At 30.5% G+C, this 17,331-nt stretch overlaps 1 long non-coding RNA gene across 1 annotated transcript; it reads right to left on the bottom strand.

Moving 5' to 3' along the window:
- Positions 1-1,685: 1,685 nt before the first annotated feature.
- LOC139503728 (uncharacterized) lies at positions 1,686-6,287 on the bottom strand. The gene is made up of 3 exons (XR_011659178.1): positions 6,125-6,287; positions 4,068-4,280; positions 1,686-1,803 (listed from the first exon to the last, which is right to left on the bottom strand). It is a non-coding gene; the product is annotated as an uncharacterized lncRNA (long non-coding RNA).
- Between the last annotated feature and the right edge of the window lie 11,044 nt (positions 6,288-17,331).

The raw sequence follows: 17,331 nt of genomic DNA, 5'->3' as shown, positions 1-17,331 counted from the left end.
TTAATTGATATACATAAATCTTACTCACATATATTCTTGAATGGAGTAAAAAAGATGTATATTTCCTAAATACCTTCATTAACTCTAAACATATCTTCAAAATACACTGAAAAACATTGTTAACGTTAATGTTATAAATTTATTTGTATCGACAATTGTTATTTGCACAAATATATCAATTATTACGACTAATTATGTAATTTTGTTAACTGAAACACACATGTAACAATTGTGAACTGAAAAACTGATGAGGGAATAATAGTGTTTAAAACATGTTATCAATTATACAACTATTCAGGGATGATATTTGTATTTTTGTATCTATGAATTTGATATTATAAAGAACTGCTAATTACAACATTTAACAAAAATATCACGCATCGTCAAAATTAATTCTTCAATTATCTTTACAGGATTAGTTGTAATTGAAGCAAATTAAATTATATATGTCAAGGCATTATCTAGATTTTGACTATAATCATATGCTTTCAAGCGTTAGCATCAAATAGCTCCAACATGAACAGAAAATAGATACACATTAATATAAGTGTGTTAAAACAACATATAAGGACAACTGCGTGTTTGCATTAAAAATATCATCATAATAAGAAACATATATCATAATCTATATAATGCTGTCTTCACAAAGAATATTGCAGAATACATTCCATATTCAATTAACTATAAAATTTTAGTTCAAAGTGACAAGTATTCCAGAGAAAACGGAATGTATCAAAAAAAATAACTAAATAACAACCCGTTGCAATAAAAACAAATAGAAATGTTTTTTCTTAAAGAAAAGAAATTACTGATTAACATACTAACTGTTTTCATTGTAAATAAATACACCATAAATTTGTTCTTTGTCTGTGTAGGTGACATTCGCTGTAACTATTGATGATACTGTGACCTTTAGGAGTTGATTGCCATTTGAACAGTATATTATTTTATTATATGCATGTATGCCTCTGTTTGTATTGGCAGTACTCGTCATGAAAACTTGTGATACGGCAGTTCCTTTAACATTTGAAGACATCAAATCCCCAGTTGTATATTCCATCCAATAAATACGTCCTTCATAGGAATCTTATATATAAAAAAATGTTTTATTGACAATGAATTTCAAGCATAGGCAAAACAAACTTAAAACTTGTTGCATTGTCTATATTTATAAATTAAAGGTTAATATTTGTTAGCTACAAGTAATATGGGACTTGGATAAAATAACTTTCAAATTGTAAGCATTTTTACTTATTTAAAAAAACAAACGTTTTGAACTTAATATTATACAAAACTATTTCTTTCCGGTGGTGGTATTTTTGTAAAGTCGTCTGCAAACGGCTTGGCAACGGGTATCTTGTACCAAATTTTTACATTTTTTTTTTTGCCCTTTAAAAGAAATAATATATATTAACTATTTGTTGCTTAATTTCATGAGGTGACTCAAAAAGGGACAATTGCAAAATGACTGCTAATCGCGTGTGCTAAGTGTATATGTTTTCACCATGTAAGCTGTTGATTTAAACCTATAAAGCAAAATTCGACTTGATAACAAATAAACATTACTATTTAACTGATTTAAACACCTCACTTATCAAAGTGGTAGTAGTATTAGTAGAATAATTCGGTGTTTAAAGTAATAATAGTACAAGTCGCAGTAGCATGTAAGTAATGATCATACCTATGCTTAAACCAGATACTGTTTGTGTATGCACATCTGTAAAAGTCTGTTTGTCAGTCCCATTGATTCTTGCTCGCCGTATAACGTTGTGTGAGGTGTCAATTATACTGTAATACACCCATCTGTAATGTAAATGATGAAATTACTTGGACATTTTCCTTTAAGCTGCTAATCTATATATAGCACTTCTTACTTAAAATGCAAAAAAAAAATGTTTCGATCCATACTTTCTATTGTTTGAGGATATCCTTGGATGTTGTGTCACATGTAAGGACTCCTTCTATTTTTTCAATACGATACGTTAAGTATTTTGTTCTAAAACACCAATTTATCTTTTCATGCTTGACTTGCTAGCTCATATAAAGTCGTTTGCCAAAATTTAATCAGAATCTTTATTTCTTTTCTTTTTATTTGAGACCAAAATAAAAACAATTCAAATATAAGGTAAATGTCAGAGTCAGCTATTTTCCGCCAAAATTAAAAAAAAATGGAAAAGGCGCGAAAGATACCAGAGGAACGGTCGTCAAACTAACAGATCGAAAACAAACCGACAACGCCATGGCAAAAACAAAAAGACAAACAGACAAATAAATGTACACAAGACACAACATAGAAAACTCAAGCCTAAGCTACACGAAACCCATTAAAAACAGGGGTGATTTCAGGTGTCTCTAAAATTAACGAAGAGTAACAGAGCATACTTGTTTTGTGTCAAAGTGCGGAACAACACGAAGGTACAAGCAGTATTATTAGTAAAATACAGGGTGGTTTGTTCGTTGTTTTTTTTATTATCATTGTCTATATAAAAAACAAAAGGCATTATAAAGAAACAGAAATGCATTGTTGAAAGCAATTTTAAGAAACCAGATTTTCATTTTAACTATTATTCTTAAATAATAAGCCACTTATTTTTTCAAAATGGTTATCGATGATGAGACAATTAACCTTGTTTCTGTGTTGAAATTATTTTTCAAGATATAGACGTTCTTTTGTATGACCAAGAGATGTATCAACAATGAAGCAGTATTAGTCTTTTTTATTGTTTCAATCATCATTTTCTAAATATTTTATATATACACATGGAAAAAAGTATTGTAACACCAAATTGAAATTCAAATTAAAAAAAAAAACACTCTTTATTTTTTTGTGATATAATTGTAGAAATAGAATTAGTTAAACATTATTTAAATATCACCTGAGTTTAATGAATAAATATAGACTCGATAAGTTCTTATCTGCACATGCAGCTACTGCACTCGTAAACAATAAAACAGATGTTTTTATCCTCATTGTTTTCAACACTTTAAATAACCAAGTTTATAAAGTTAAGTGATTGACACCTTGTAATTGGTCATCCACAGCTCATAACTGCAGCAGGGATGGCAGATAATCAGCATGAGAGAATCAGGTAGGTCGCTGTGACAATTGCACGTATTGTTGGTCATCACCATTCCACTATATGTCGTTTTGAGAATAAAAATCAGGCAACAAACGATGTTAAAGACCTTCCGAGATCAAGAAGACCCCCTATAACATCTGCTAGGGAAAATCAAGCATAATGAAGGTTGGTCAGAAGGAAACCCATTACAAAAAAACAATCATAAATGAGAGTGATGACCATACAGGAACCTTTAAACAAGAACTGTTCGAGATCGGTTCACCGCTGCTGGTTATCGAGCAATAAAACCTTTTCGGGGACCTTTACTTACGAACAGACACATAGTTGCCCGTATCCAATATAGTGCAGATCTCGTCAAAGTTAAAAATTTGCATCGTGGAGGAAGATCCATTGTTCCAATGGAATTCGGGTTATCTTCCTTGGCCCGATCGTAGCCCGAATTTTAACCATATTGGGCATATATGGGACACTATTGGGCTTAAATTACACGAAAGGACACCCTAGTTCAAACACGTCATGAAATAAACAATAGCCTCCGTCAGGAATGGTTGCTGCTACCTTAGCAACAAACTAGTGGACTGATGGCAGGAATCAGAAGACGTTAAGATGCGGTTATCCGTTTAAATGGAGGATGCGCACAAAGTACTCATCCTTTGGCGTATAACGATCAACCATGATGTGAAGGTTCATCTAAAGATTAATTTTGAAATGTCTGACATTGTAAAGTTCAACTACAGTAAACGTTGTAAAATGCATTTTTTTTGTACAAAACACTCTTCATTTTGTTATAAAAATTTTAGTAAGATAAAACATTTTTTTCATACATTTTTTGTTCGTTTTAATGCCAATGTTGTCATTAACTACGTTTCAATATTATTTTACAAATATTTTATCATATTCCATCCAAAATAAGAGGCTGATTTTTCAAGTTTTAAAAAATCAAGGTGTTGCAATACTTTTTTTCTATGTGTATACATAGACACACACCTGTTAATAAGATCTAATGTTAAGGCAAACATTGGATAATCCTGTAATATTAACAATTGATTTGATCCATCCATATTACACTGAAAAAGCTTTCCCGTATATCGTTCTATCCAATACACATGGCTGTATAACGGGTCAATTGCTATACCTATAGGGTTATTTGCCATTGTCACATTTTCTGTTTGGTACGTATAGTTTGATGGATAACGAAATCTTAAAAAATAAAATCGCAAAACAAATTGTTATCAGTAACGTTACTCGTTTATATATAATGAGAATGTCTAAAAGGGTACAACATCACCAAAATCATGAACATATATTGAATATTTCGAACAACTATAATAGAATAGGAGCGAAATAAACCAGAGTGACATTCATACTTATAGGTCGAAAAAAATTGACAACGCCAAGGTTAAAAACACATTAAAAGCTAACGACTAAGCTTCACAAACCCCTCACAAAATGAGCTTGATCGTATGTGCCCTGAATGAAAAGCATATACTGCTCCTCACGAGGCACCTGTCGTGTCGTTCGTGTTAGTTTGTTTTAGACCGGTAATTAGTTTAATTGTGTAGGTCACATCCGTTAAAAGGGGACATGATTGTATTGATGACATTATAAACATATACGGTATCATCTGCGAATCGGATGTTCCGTAATGGTCAACCAAATCGTGATAACGGCCGTACAATTAACACATGGAATATGTCAACTTAACTATTTGGAACTATTGGTTTAGTAGTTTCCTTGTGAGCAGCAAATCTTCTCACGAAAATTATGATAGGAAATAAAAGCCCAGGAATATGGTATCAATTGAAAGATATACATTTGTGCTCCGTATGCAGGCGCCGCTGGAATGTTGCTACATAGAAATTGAAAGTTAAAAAATGGAAAGATGTAATAATCTCTTTCGTCCTTAAGGTTTGCTTTCAACAGACCCTCATTGTATATGTCTACATGTAAGTCAAACTATGAGGCCGACATCAGTGTATCTGTTGTATCCTTTTGTCGTAACTACAGTTCCGTTTCCTTTTAAGAATAACTTTCCGCATTAAATTATTTAACGGATTTTTAATAACATGAGTGACACGACGGGTGCAACAAGTAGCGTAGGAACTGTGTAACCCTTCAAGAGCACCTGCGATCACCCCCAGATTTGGTAGGGTTCGTTTTGCCCAGTTGTTAGTTTTACATGTTTTATAGGTTGTGTCTTGTGTACTATTATTTGTTTCTCTGTCTTTTTCCTTTTTAGTCATGACGTTGTCAGTTTGTATTTGATTTATGAGTTTGAATGTCCCTCTGGTATATTTCGTCCCTACTTTACATTAAAATTGATTGGATAGATATCCTACATTAGTAAGATGTATACCGAGGTTGATGTGTGGTAATCAAACTGAAATTTTAATCGTGTTCGTTATACAAATGATAAGAATTTATATGCTGATATTTTTTTTTTACAGTATTGCTGTTTTGAGGGGGAATGCATTTATTTAACGTGTGTGTGCGAGTCCGGTACTAAAATCTGAGTTACAGGCAAGTCTGTCGGTCCTTGACAGTGATGATAAGGTTTTTTGAGATCAGACGATTCGTGCCCAGGTGATCTAAGTTGACGATTTACTGGCAGGTAGAGTTTGCAGATAAAGTCACTTCGATGCTCATTCGTGCGTTTGTTAAATCACTGAAAACGCTGAGCACGGTTTTGTAATTTTTTTTATCCGGATTTTTTTTCTTTCGCCCAATCGATTGATGACTATTATTAGAGCTGCATCATAATTTAAAAGGCGATTGGTACAATCTGAAAATCGTCTAGAAATGTCATACTGTAACTTTGAGTTTCCTGATCCGGATAGAATTTTAACAGTTTTTAAAAGTAAAATTAATCTCATTTTTTGGGGGCTTCAGATAATTAACTATACTAATTCTGTTATGTATAAACCATAACAGTCGTTCCCATTCCATACTGAGGTTTCAGAGCTTTTGAAATGTGCATGACAGAGAAAAATATCTTTAACACAATCAAGATTAAAAAAAATGATTCAAACATGCTCATACTATACCTTAATATGTCGTTTTTACTGTATCTTGGAAAATACATATATCCATTTTTATAATCATAATCCATAGAATCAATTTCACTCTCTAGATTGGTTAAAATATGTGTAACTGTCCTAGTCTGCAAATTGACTTCTGTAATTTTACCAAGCGTTGAAACAATAAGTTTGAATTGCACACCTTCAATGTGAATTAAACATATTACAAACATAGTTTTCACAATGCTTTACTCTCAAAATTATATCAAATATAAGTAGCATTATAACAGAAAAAAAACATGGTTTTATTTTCTTCAAAACTTTGATCTTATTTGTTTTTCGTTTGCCTATATATATGTATTATGTCTTCATTTACTACATGATATATACGCGATATAAGAGTACACATTTAATAACGTTTATTGTGCGGAATGTACAAGTACGAAGCAATGTCCCGTCAGAATGGGGACGTTTAAGATGATTTACGTAGAAAAAGCTCCACGCTTTTTTGTCGTATAGAACCCTTGCAACAAACATCTCAGTGGTCCGTGCGTGGACTATTGCAACGCATATTTTTTTGTTAATCCAATTCATCCTCAATTTTCGGTTGCAGTCTACATAGTTGAAGCATCTTCATGTACATATTGCATTTATTGTTAATTTTTTGTCATCCTTAAAAATCGTGAATAAATTTGCAAAAATGTAAGATACGTTGATTCATTTCAAATTTTACTGGGTTTATACGTTGTATTTTTAAAGAAGATTAAGTTTGTCTTATTACACCATTCTTTTCTTATTCAACCGTATATATTTTTTCGAATTGTTTTTGGTATTTTTTGCTAATTGATTGTAATATTTTATTTGAAAATGTTTCTAATATTTACCTTGACCAATAAGGCAGAATAAAATAAGCAATTCAGACAAAACCACTAACTTGCACTTCATGTTGAACTGATCTAAAAAAAATCATAATTGTGTAACTCTTCAGCATTTAATAACAGTTTTATATAAAATACACTACATTATGCAAACTTGATAAACGTAATTCATACCTCTTCGTCTATTTGTTATAAGTGAACTTGATTTACATTATTTTTATTTGACTCATTGCACATCTCGTCAGATTTATTACTCTACACCTTTTTTTGAGAATTTATTTTTTTGGATTTTAATGTTAAAATGAACTGCAGTTGAATAAAGTATGAGATAGAACTATCAATTACTTCTATTGCGAACAAAACAAAAACAGTTAGTATTTCAACTTTCCAATATACAAAACCTGGCATGCGCACATTATTATTCATCCAAAGTTACACTAAACTAACTGCTGCAGCAATACCATATACGTATATTCTGATCTTATAAGCAGTTAATGAATTTTGTTTGTAGTGCTAGAGAAATATTACCAACAAGATGACTCTTCACATTATACCCAACAATTATATGTGTCAATTATTGTCAGGAAATGCATGATGGAATGTTTTCGAAACGATAGTTCAAGCTGAATTTAACAAGAAACAGTCAGGAAACAGATATAAAAAGATTAAGACGGCTGCCGAGCTGATGACACACTAATTTTCAGCTCCTACATTTTTTGCAAAAGTTAATGTTATTTAGATGTGGATTTACATATTTTTGTGAGAACTTGATACATATGAGAATGGACTATACTTTGTGAAATTTTCATGTATGAAAATTTTGGAATTTATTAATTATTTGACCTAAAAGTTTTGTGATATCCTCAATATAACAACTAGATAAAGAATTGAACAGAGCTCACAATTAAGGTAAAGTAAAAGTATATTGACAATATGCCTGGAGGAAATAGTGTTTCACATAGACCTTCTGGTCAGACAAAGCCAGTAAAACATTTTCAAACCCTGCTGCAAGCTAAAAAGGATGTTAATAAAGAGAGTAAAGTTAGTAGAGAACCTTCAGCAAAAAGAACTCACTCAGAAGTTTCAAATGAATCCAACAGTAGTTTTGATATCAATGGTTTAATCAACTTTCAAAAAGACCTTGATGAAATTAAATTTTCATTGAGAGATGTAACAACCAAAGATGACCTTAATGAGGTAACAAAAGATCTGGTCAAGACCTCTGAATTAGAAAACATTGTAAGTGGTATTGTAAAGAAATTATTCAGCAAATTTGAATCATCTTTAGAAAAGAAAATGAATGATAAAATTTCCAAAATACAAAATGATATGGAAAAAAAAAGTTGAATCATTGTCCATTGAGAATGAAGATTTGAAAGAAATAAGTTCAAAACAATTTTCAGCAATGAAAACTGACTTAGTTGAAACAGTGAAAGTTGCTAAACAATCAAACATCAGTAGTAACTATAATGAACAGTATTCTAGAAAAAATCAATAATACAGTTTTTAACTTCCTAAGACGAGAAAAACAGAACCTCCGTCAGGACTTCATTAACATGGTAAAAACTGATCTGAAAATAACTGTGGAGGAAAGAGATGTAGTTGCCATACACCGACTACCAGCAGGACATGAACCAAGTCCTATGATTGTAAGACTTTACCACAGTGACACAAAGAGAAAGGTTGTGCGTGTGAGAAAAGAACTATCAGGCAAAGTAAAATTTGTTGATGATGTAAGCCAAAGGAATATGGAACTTATACATAGAATAGAAAAAAGCCAACGTTTTTGTTATTTCAATTGTGGTGTTTATGGCAGAACTCCTAGTGGTTTACAGTTGAAAATTGGAATGTATGATGACATTAACTTGAGAATAAGACAGGGATATTAAACTTGCTGTACATTTGTCTATATTGTCATGCTAAACACATATCTTACATTCAAATATACTCAAGATTATAGAAAATCTTTTAGGTCATTTTCACTTTATAGTTTGTAAAAAGAAAATCAGAATATGTATAAATGTAGTTTTTTGGCAAAAATTGTACTTTGCACTTCTTTTCAAGGTAGGTGTATGCCTGTCTTCTTTTATCTTTACTTATATTTTTATGTAAGTTTTTTTTTCTTCTCTGATATTTTGCTTTCAAACTACTGTTTTATGAATATGACTTATTTATTATGTCAAATCTTTGTTTGCCAGATGAATTTGTATTTGTCACACATTTCATTTGTGTACATACTAATGGGAAATTGTGCTTACTATAATGAATTCACTTAAAGTTTTGACATTTAATTGTCAGGGTTTAGGAAATACTAACAAGAGAAAAGACGTTTTTGATTTTTTGAAATCTAAAAATTATAATATTTATTGCATACAGGATACTCATTTTACCACAGACATCGAGAGAAGTATACGATCGATGTGGGGATATGAATGCTACTTCTCGTCTTACCTATCAAATTCAAGAGAAGTTGCAGTTTTATTAAATAATAATTTTGAATTTAAAATATTAAAAGAAAAGGGAGATTTAAATGGTAAATTACATAGCATTAGATATTGTGATTGGAGAACAGAAGATAACTCTTGTCTCAGTTTATGGTCCTAGTACAGACAGTCCAAATTTTCATGACAAGATTATGTACACTGTTGAAGATTTTGGAAATGAAAGTTTTATACTTTGTGGTGATTTTAATTTAGTATTGTATCCAAATATTGATTGTTATAATTATTTACATGTACATAATCCTAATGCTAGAGATTAAGTGTTAGAAATTATAAACCAATGGTCACTTGTAGATCCTTTCAGGGAACTTTTTCCAGACTTAAGAAGATACACCTTGCGAAAAAAAACACACCTTTTAAACAAGCTAGACTAGATTTTTTTCTAATTCCGGATTCTCTGTTATCAAATTTATCAAATTGTAAAATAGAGTCTAGCTACCGTTCAGACCACTCCATTGTGGTTCTAGAACTAGCATTTAACCCTTTTATACGTGGTAAAGGATTGTGGAAGTTCAAGAATTATCTACTATATGACAAGGAATATATTGATATTGTTAAAGAAAAGATTTTAGAAGTAAAAAAGCAATATGGTGCATTGGTCTATAATTTTGAAAGTATAGAGGAAATTTGTAATGATGATCTCCATTCAACTATTGATAACCAATTATTTATTGAGATATTATTATTAGAAATTAGAGGTAAAACTATCTCGGATTCGAGTTACAAGAGAAAACAAAGGGATATAAAGGAAAAAAAAACTTTTACAAGAAATTGAATTTTTAGAAGCTGCTTTGAATGCAAAATCATGGCAAATATTAGAAAGTAAGAAGCAAGAGTTAGAAATGATAAGAGAATAACAATTGAGGGGTAGAATTATACGGTCTAGAGTTAAGTGGGTCGAGGAAGGAGAAAAACCATCAAAATATTTTTGTGGACTTGAATCAAAAAAATTTACAAACAAACTTATCCCAAGAGTAGAGTTATAAGATGGGAAAGTTGTTGTTAACCAGTTTGATATCTTGAAGGAGGTTAAAATATTTTATGATAATTTATACAAGAAAAGGGAGGTTAATTGTTGCATGTGTTGTAAAGCCAGTGATTTGGAAAGGGATGTAAAAGATTGTAATTTTAATAAATTATCTGTAGAGGAACAGATGAGTCTGGAAGGGGAGATAACTATTGATGAAGCAAGTTGTGTTTTACAAAAGATGAAAAATGATAAATCACCTGGATGTGATGGTTTTTCAACTGAATTGTTTAAGTTTTTCTGGAGAGATTTAAAGTCATTTGTTGTAAAAGCATTAAATTTTGGATATATTATTGGGGAATTATTAGTTACTCAAAAACAAGGGATCATAACATGTCTGCCAAAAGATAATAAACCAAGACATTTTCTTAAAAAATGTCGACCTATATCATTATTAAATACTGTTTACAAAATTGGTTCAGGAGTTATAGCTAGTAGATTTAAAAAAGTGTTATGTAAACTGATTGATCTTGATCAGACTGGTTTTATTAGTGGGCGTTATATTGGGGATAATATTAGATTAATCTATGACATTTTACAATTTACTGAAGAAAATGACATACCTGGTTTATTACTTTTGATTGACTTTGAAAAAGCTTTTGATATTATTTCTTGGGATTTTCTGTATAGTGTTTTAGAATTTTTCAATTTTGGAGAATACATTATAAACTGGGTTAAAGTGTTCTACAAAAATATTTCATCTGTTGTTAATCAAGGAGGTAACCTTTCAGATTTTTTTTATGTAGGACGTGCTTGCCGTCAAGGTGATCCTTTATCACCTTATCTATTTATACTGTGTGCAGAAATTTTAGCAATCAGAATTCGGGGAAATAAAAAAATATGTGGAATAAATGTGACGAGAGTAGAACATAAGTTATCACAGTTTGCCGATGATACATCATTAATTTTAGACGGAAGTGAACAGTCTCTTAATGAAGCATTAATTGAATTCGGGAGCTACCATTTGATTTTTATGGGGGGGGGGGGGGCTAGGATGAAAAATTTTGTCCTGCATTTTTTTTTAGTTGTAATATCTGTCCTGCATTTTTATTTTTCACTCTATTCGGTCCTGCCTTTTTTTTTTAGTTTATCCTGCCTTTTTTTTTACCTAAATTGTCATCCTGACTTTTTTTTTTGCCAGTGTCTCATCCTGCCTTTTTTTTACTCAAAATTCCTGTCCTGCCTATTTTTTTCAAATTTCATCCTAGCCCCCCATAAAAATCAAATGTTAGCTCCCTTAGATTGGTATGCTAAACTTTTTGGGCTTAATATCAATTTCACAAAAACAGAAGTAGTTTGGACTGGGAACAAAAAATATAGTAATGATGTCTTATGTCCTGAAAGAAAGGTATCCTTGGGTAAAACAGATTTTACTTTACTGGGAATTCATTTTGATGTAGATTTAGATAAAATTGTTGGTATAAATTATGAACAGAGACTTCTGGTCATAAAGAAATTAATTAGATCTTGGTCTAGGAGAAATCTTACTGCTATTGGTAAAATAGCTGTGGTAAAAACTTTAATTCTACCTGTCTTAAATCATTTAATTATCTCATTACCAAATCCTAGGGATGCGATTATAAAAAATGAAATTTGCTACACTTTTATTTGGGATTCACCTGTGCACAGGATAAAGAAAGAAATATTACAAAAAAAATATTGTGAGGGAGGTTTAAAATGATTAATCTTAACCTATTTATCATAGCTATGAGATCAACATGGGTTAGAAAACTTTTTAGTTCAGAATGTAAATGGAAAAATGTATTTTTGTCAACAGTAAATAGAGATAGACTATTCAAAGGTGGAAACGGATATTTATCCCAAATTAAAAATAATGTAAATAACAAATTTTGGAAGGATGTTATTGATGCATGGGATATGATTATTACTAAAGAAGAAACCCATACATGGGATTATTTTTTTTCAAGTTCATTGTGGTTCAATAGATGTATAAAAATTGGTAATAAACCAGCTTTTTATGTAGAATGGTTTAACAAAGGTATTTGTTCCATAAATGACATTATGTCTGAAAATGGAAAATTTCTCTCCATTGCCCAGTTAAAGGAAAATTTTGATATTGAAGAACATGCTATGAAATATAACAGTATTATTTCTGCTGTTAAAAAAAGCAGCAAAAAAATGTGCTGTTGATGATTATAAGTTATTGACTCCATTTATTCCATCCTTTTTGAAAATTCTGTCGAGAAGCTCAAGGGGAACAAAAGATATGTATGCAATACTTATCAAGAATAATATTATATCAAATGGGCAAAGAAAATGGGATGAAATTATAAATTGTGAAAAAGGGGAATGGAAAGAAATTTTTAGACTACCTTTTGTAGTTACAAATAATACCAAATTGCAATGGTTACAGTATAGAATCAATCAGCGTATTTTAGGAACAAACAAATTATTGTATAAAATAAAAATAATGGATAACCCAAATTGTACATTTTGTCAAAAAGAAGATGAAACAATTGAACACTTGTTTTGGAATTGTGAGATTGTACAAATATTTTTAAATGAAACTAAACACTGGTTTCTTTCAAATGGTATAAGTATTCCGTTTACTATTCAACATTGTATTTTTGGAGATATCTCAAAAGCATTTAGTAGAAATGTGACCAACCTGATTTTTCTGCATATCAGACATTATATTTTTAGTTGTAAATATTTTAAGAGTAGACTTACATTATTTGGAGTGCAAATACAGGATCTTTACTGTATTGAGAAACACATTGCTGTAAGAAACAAGAAACTAGAAATTTTCGATGAAATGTGGAATACTTTCACTATATTATTTGACAGTTAAATAAATAAATGTACAAACATAAAGTAGAAAACTTTTATGTTTAAATTTGACAGAAATAGGATAGGATGTTTTAAATCAAAATTCATCTAGGCAAAACTTTTTTTATTTTTTTTTTTCTATCTAATTATCAGTTCTCTCCAATATCTGGTCTTAGATAATGCAGAATTCACTATGATTTTGTGTATTTATTCTTTCTTTTTCTACTTCAAACAAAAATTTTAATAAATATATCTGTATGTTTTGTTATTTAAAGTATAGTAAATTTTAAGCTACTAGTATTTAGATTGTTATGGAACATTCAAATTGTTATTTCTGTTATGGTATATATTTTTATTTTATTATGTTATTATAATGTGTGTAAATTACTAACAAATACTAATATCTGCATATATATGTTATATTCTAATGTTAACGAGGCCGGAATAAGGTACCGGTATTCGATGTATTGAACTAAAAAATGTACAGATTTCAATAAACTATGAAAACTTAAAAAGAAAAAAGAAAAAAAAAGGAAATAGATATACCAGCAATTCGTCGAACATAATAAACACGTGCATTATATGACAAAACAGTCACTATGAAATCATAAATATTGAATTTACCCAAACATCTTAAAAATGAAAAAAAGTAAACTAACAAAAATACTAGACTCCAAAGATAATTGAAAACAGTAAGTCACTTGAAACCTATCGAGTTATGAGACACACAGGCATGACAGACCAACCATCTTCTTTTATATAGGATAAGAGTGCACCCCAAAAATGTATGGTTTTGTTCGATAATTTTCGGTCATGTAAAGCATGCGATTTTGTTTTACTGTCAAACAAAAATCAATCTCGCTACATTTTTGTCACTTTTTTATAACTGTAATGTTGTTGTGTACGTGAATTCATTAAACCTTGCTTTACACATGATGTCAGTGAACGTTGGTATGTGAAGGACACTTTATATAAAACATCGTCATGTACTTAAAGTCAAAGAATGGTGTTATGAACATGAAAGTCGTAGAACGCTGGTGTGTACATACTGTCATAAAAAACACATTATCATGGAGGCCAAACTGTAAAGTTACTTACCTAGTCAAACTGCAAGAAAATGTATTCCAGATTTTGTTTGTTAATAAGATTATTTCACTATATGCATTAGTATCTCGTAACTGCAAAATGTAAGTGTTTCCTTTGTCCAATTCAACGTTATGGTAGAATACATTTCAATGTATTTCAATAGCTATGAAAGTCAGCTTTTTAAATTGGGCGATAATGAATAGGTGATTTTGTTATAAACATATTTGGAGTATAGTTATTTTGAACATGTATAATTGTGTTCCAAAACGTATGATTGTTATTTGTTTTAACATGTTTAAAAAAGGGAAATTAAAAATAAATTTTCCGGACCTATAATTATGTTTATAAATCATTTGTATTGTATGTATTTTAAATCTAGTCTTATGGTGTACTTTTATAATATATTTGCTTCTGGACATTAAGCAATCATTCCACCCTCTCCTTGCAACAAATGCAGATATTAATGTGTATAGATTAAATACACTCATATATAACTTTTATATTGCCAGTTTGAAAATATAAAATAAGAGCCGCTTTTAAACTTTCCCTGTAGCATATGCAGCTATACAATCAATCATATTTGGGTACAAGCAACACACACTCGAAGTTAAGACAAGGTTTCTTAAACTGATCATGCAATATAATTATTGTATTACAATCATGTTGTTTTGTATCAAATTTTATAATCTAGCAGAGAAAAATAATCATCGAAGTGCATTGTTATTTAGAAAATGATTCTTGGTTGTGGAAGAAACACACAAACAGAAAGGCGTGTTGAATAGGCAGATTGATAATAACTATGTTTATACGATGAATTAGATGGTATCCATCTGATGGTTTATTTATTTTTTTCAACTGTTCAGTTAATAAGTTTAAGACTATACATATGCTCTAAGCTATATCAAATATCATGTATTGGATGATTATCCTAATCATTCCCGTATGAAAAGGCCAGGATTAATGTTAATATCTATAGTAGCCAGTAAGAAGTCGCTAATTAACGCTTTGTTTCGATTCGTATATCTTTTATTATATCAAAAAGAAAAATCTTAATAATACTGAACTCCGAGGAAAATTCAAAACGGAAAGTCCCTGATCAAATGTTAAAATTAAAAGCTCAAACGCATTAATCAAATGGAAAACTAGGAACAGGCATTTCCCCATGTCGAAAATGGTGGATTAACCCAGTTTTAAAGCTCTTACTTGTATGACAGTCCCATTAAATTCCTTTTTATTGACAACGATACGTGAACACAAAAAATAGACATAAGAGGTAAACATGACAAAAATAGGGGTACAATAGTCATACTTGGATGAAGAGTTGTCTCATTGGCACTCATACCACATCTTCCTATATCTGCAATGTATATATCAAATGTAATACCCCACAAGCGGGGCCGTCTAAACTCAACATCATAGAATTTTTTTTAATCTGTTTGGAAAAAGTATGTGAGGGCGGGTCCGTCTAATAAGGTAGTAGTATCATGCAAAATAACATGTTATTTCTAACGTCTGTTGCCTTAATCATGTTAATTTATAGTTTTTGTTTTATTTTTTGTTTTTTTTTTTTTCTCTCTTCTAATGTCTTATTTTTACTGTATACTAAAATGAATGCAATACGTATATTATGTTTAATCGTTTCCGTATTTATCACTTAATTCGAAAATTGCATACTGATTTGTTGGATGTATTCTGAAAACTATTTATAACATCTCCTTTAATTATTTTACATGCAGTGAGTGCACTTGTTAAAGAAAATAAAAGAAGGAACAAAGCATTTTTATCTTTAAAAAAAGCAAGTCATTTAAGATATAGTATCTTAGTCTCATAAACGAAGTGATTTCGGAGTTAACACCTATTTACTGTAATGTAATATAGTTTTTGATCAATTTCATTCATTACAGAATGGTTAATATCTTTGTTTAAACAGGACATCGATAAAATCATTTGTGTGTCACTTAAAAATTGCGTGTTAAGGAAGTTCACTACTGCGTTTTAGAATAACACGATTTTTTTAAATATTGTTATATATTGATAGTATATACTTAAAATAACAAAAAATGACCAGCATTCGTGTTCTTGATTTTGAAATATAAGCTATTGAACATTTTGCGGGAACTGTTTTATTTTCTAAATTGTTCATCTATTCATCATTGACACCTTTGATCGTTCATAAACTATAAAAAAAAAACGAAAATAATAATATAGAGGATTAAATGTAAATTGCAATAAAGGCTTTTAAACTTGATGTTTTTTTCAAGTATTTTTCAAGTAGCTACAGAGGAAAAAATAGTAATTGGTTTTCATGGATAAATCAAGAGAATTCTGAATATCTTATATAAAAAGAAACGAGAGCATCGAATAGTTTGTTTCTACACTTGACAAAGTATACAGGAGATTGACTGATGATTTAATAACCAGAAGATTCGTATATTTTTATATTTTTTTTTATATTTAGTGTTTTAACGCCACTTTTAAACACCACGTTTTGGCTATTTCGTGGCGGCAGGTTTTTACTGATGGGAAGCTGGATGGCCGGAAAATACCACCGACCTTTAATCGGAAAACTGACAATCCTAGCCAATTAAGATTGGATTCGGGTGCACCTGCACGAGCGGGGTTCGAGCTCACAACCTCAGTGTTGACTGGTTAGTGATTACAGTAGTAACTATTTACACCATTCGACCACCAATGGAGGATATAGACAAAGTAGGTGTCACTAAATCGTCGCTTGACCTCTTTCAAGTTAAAAATAGTGTCTTTCATGAGGATCTTTAATGTTTACTTGAGATATCAACCTTAAATATTACTATAGTAAATTGAGAGCAATGAAGGTTTACCTTTGATGGTCCCAAGATCAAGAGAGTAGTGTCCTTTGGCAGTTATCATAAAGAGAATATCTTGAATAATATGTAAAATGCTGTTGGCTGTTATTCATCAAATTAAAGTCTT

This window comes from Mytilus edulis, chromosome 14 (genome assembly GCF_963676685.1).
Source record: "Mytilus edulis chromosome 14, xbMytEdul2.2, whole genome shotgun sequence".
Taxonomy (NCBI): domain Eukaryota; kingdom Metazoa; phylum Mollusca; class Bivalvia; order Mytilida; family Mytilidae; genus Mytilus; species Mytilus edulis.
This window is presented reverse-complemented; position numbering and strand designations above follow the sequence as displayed.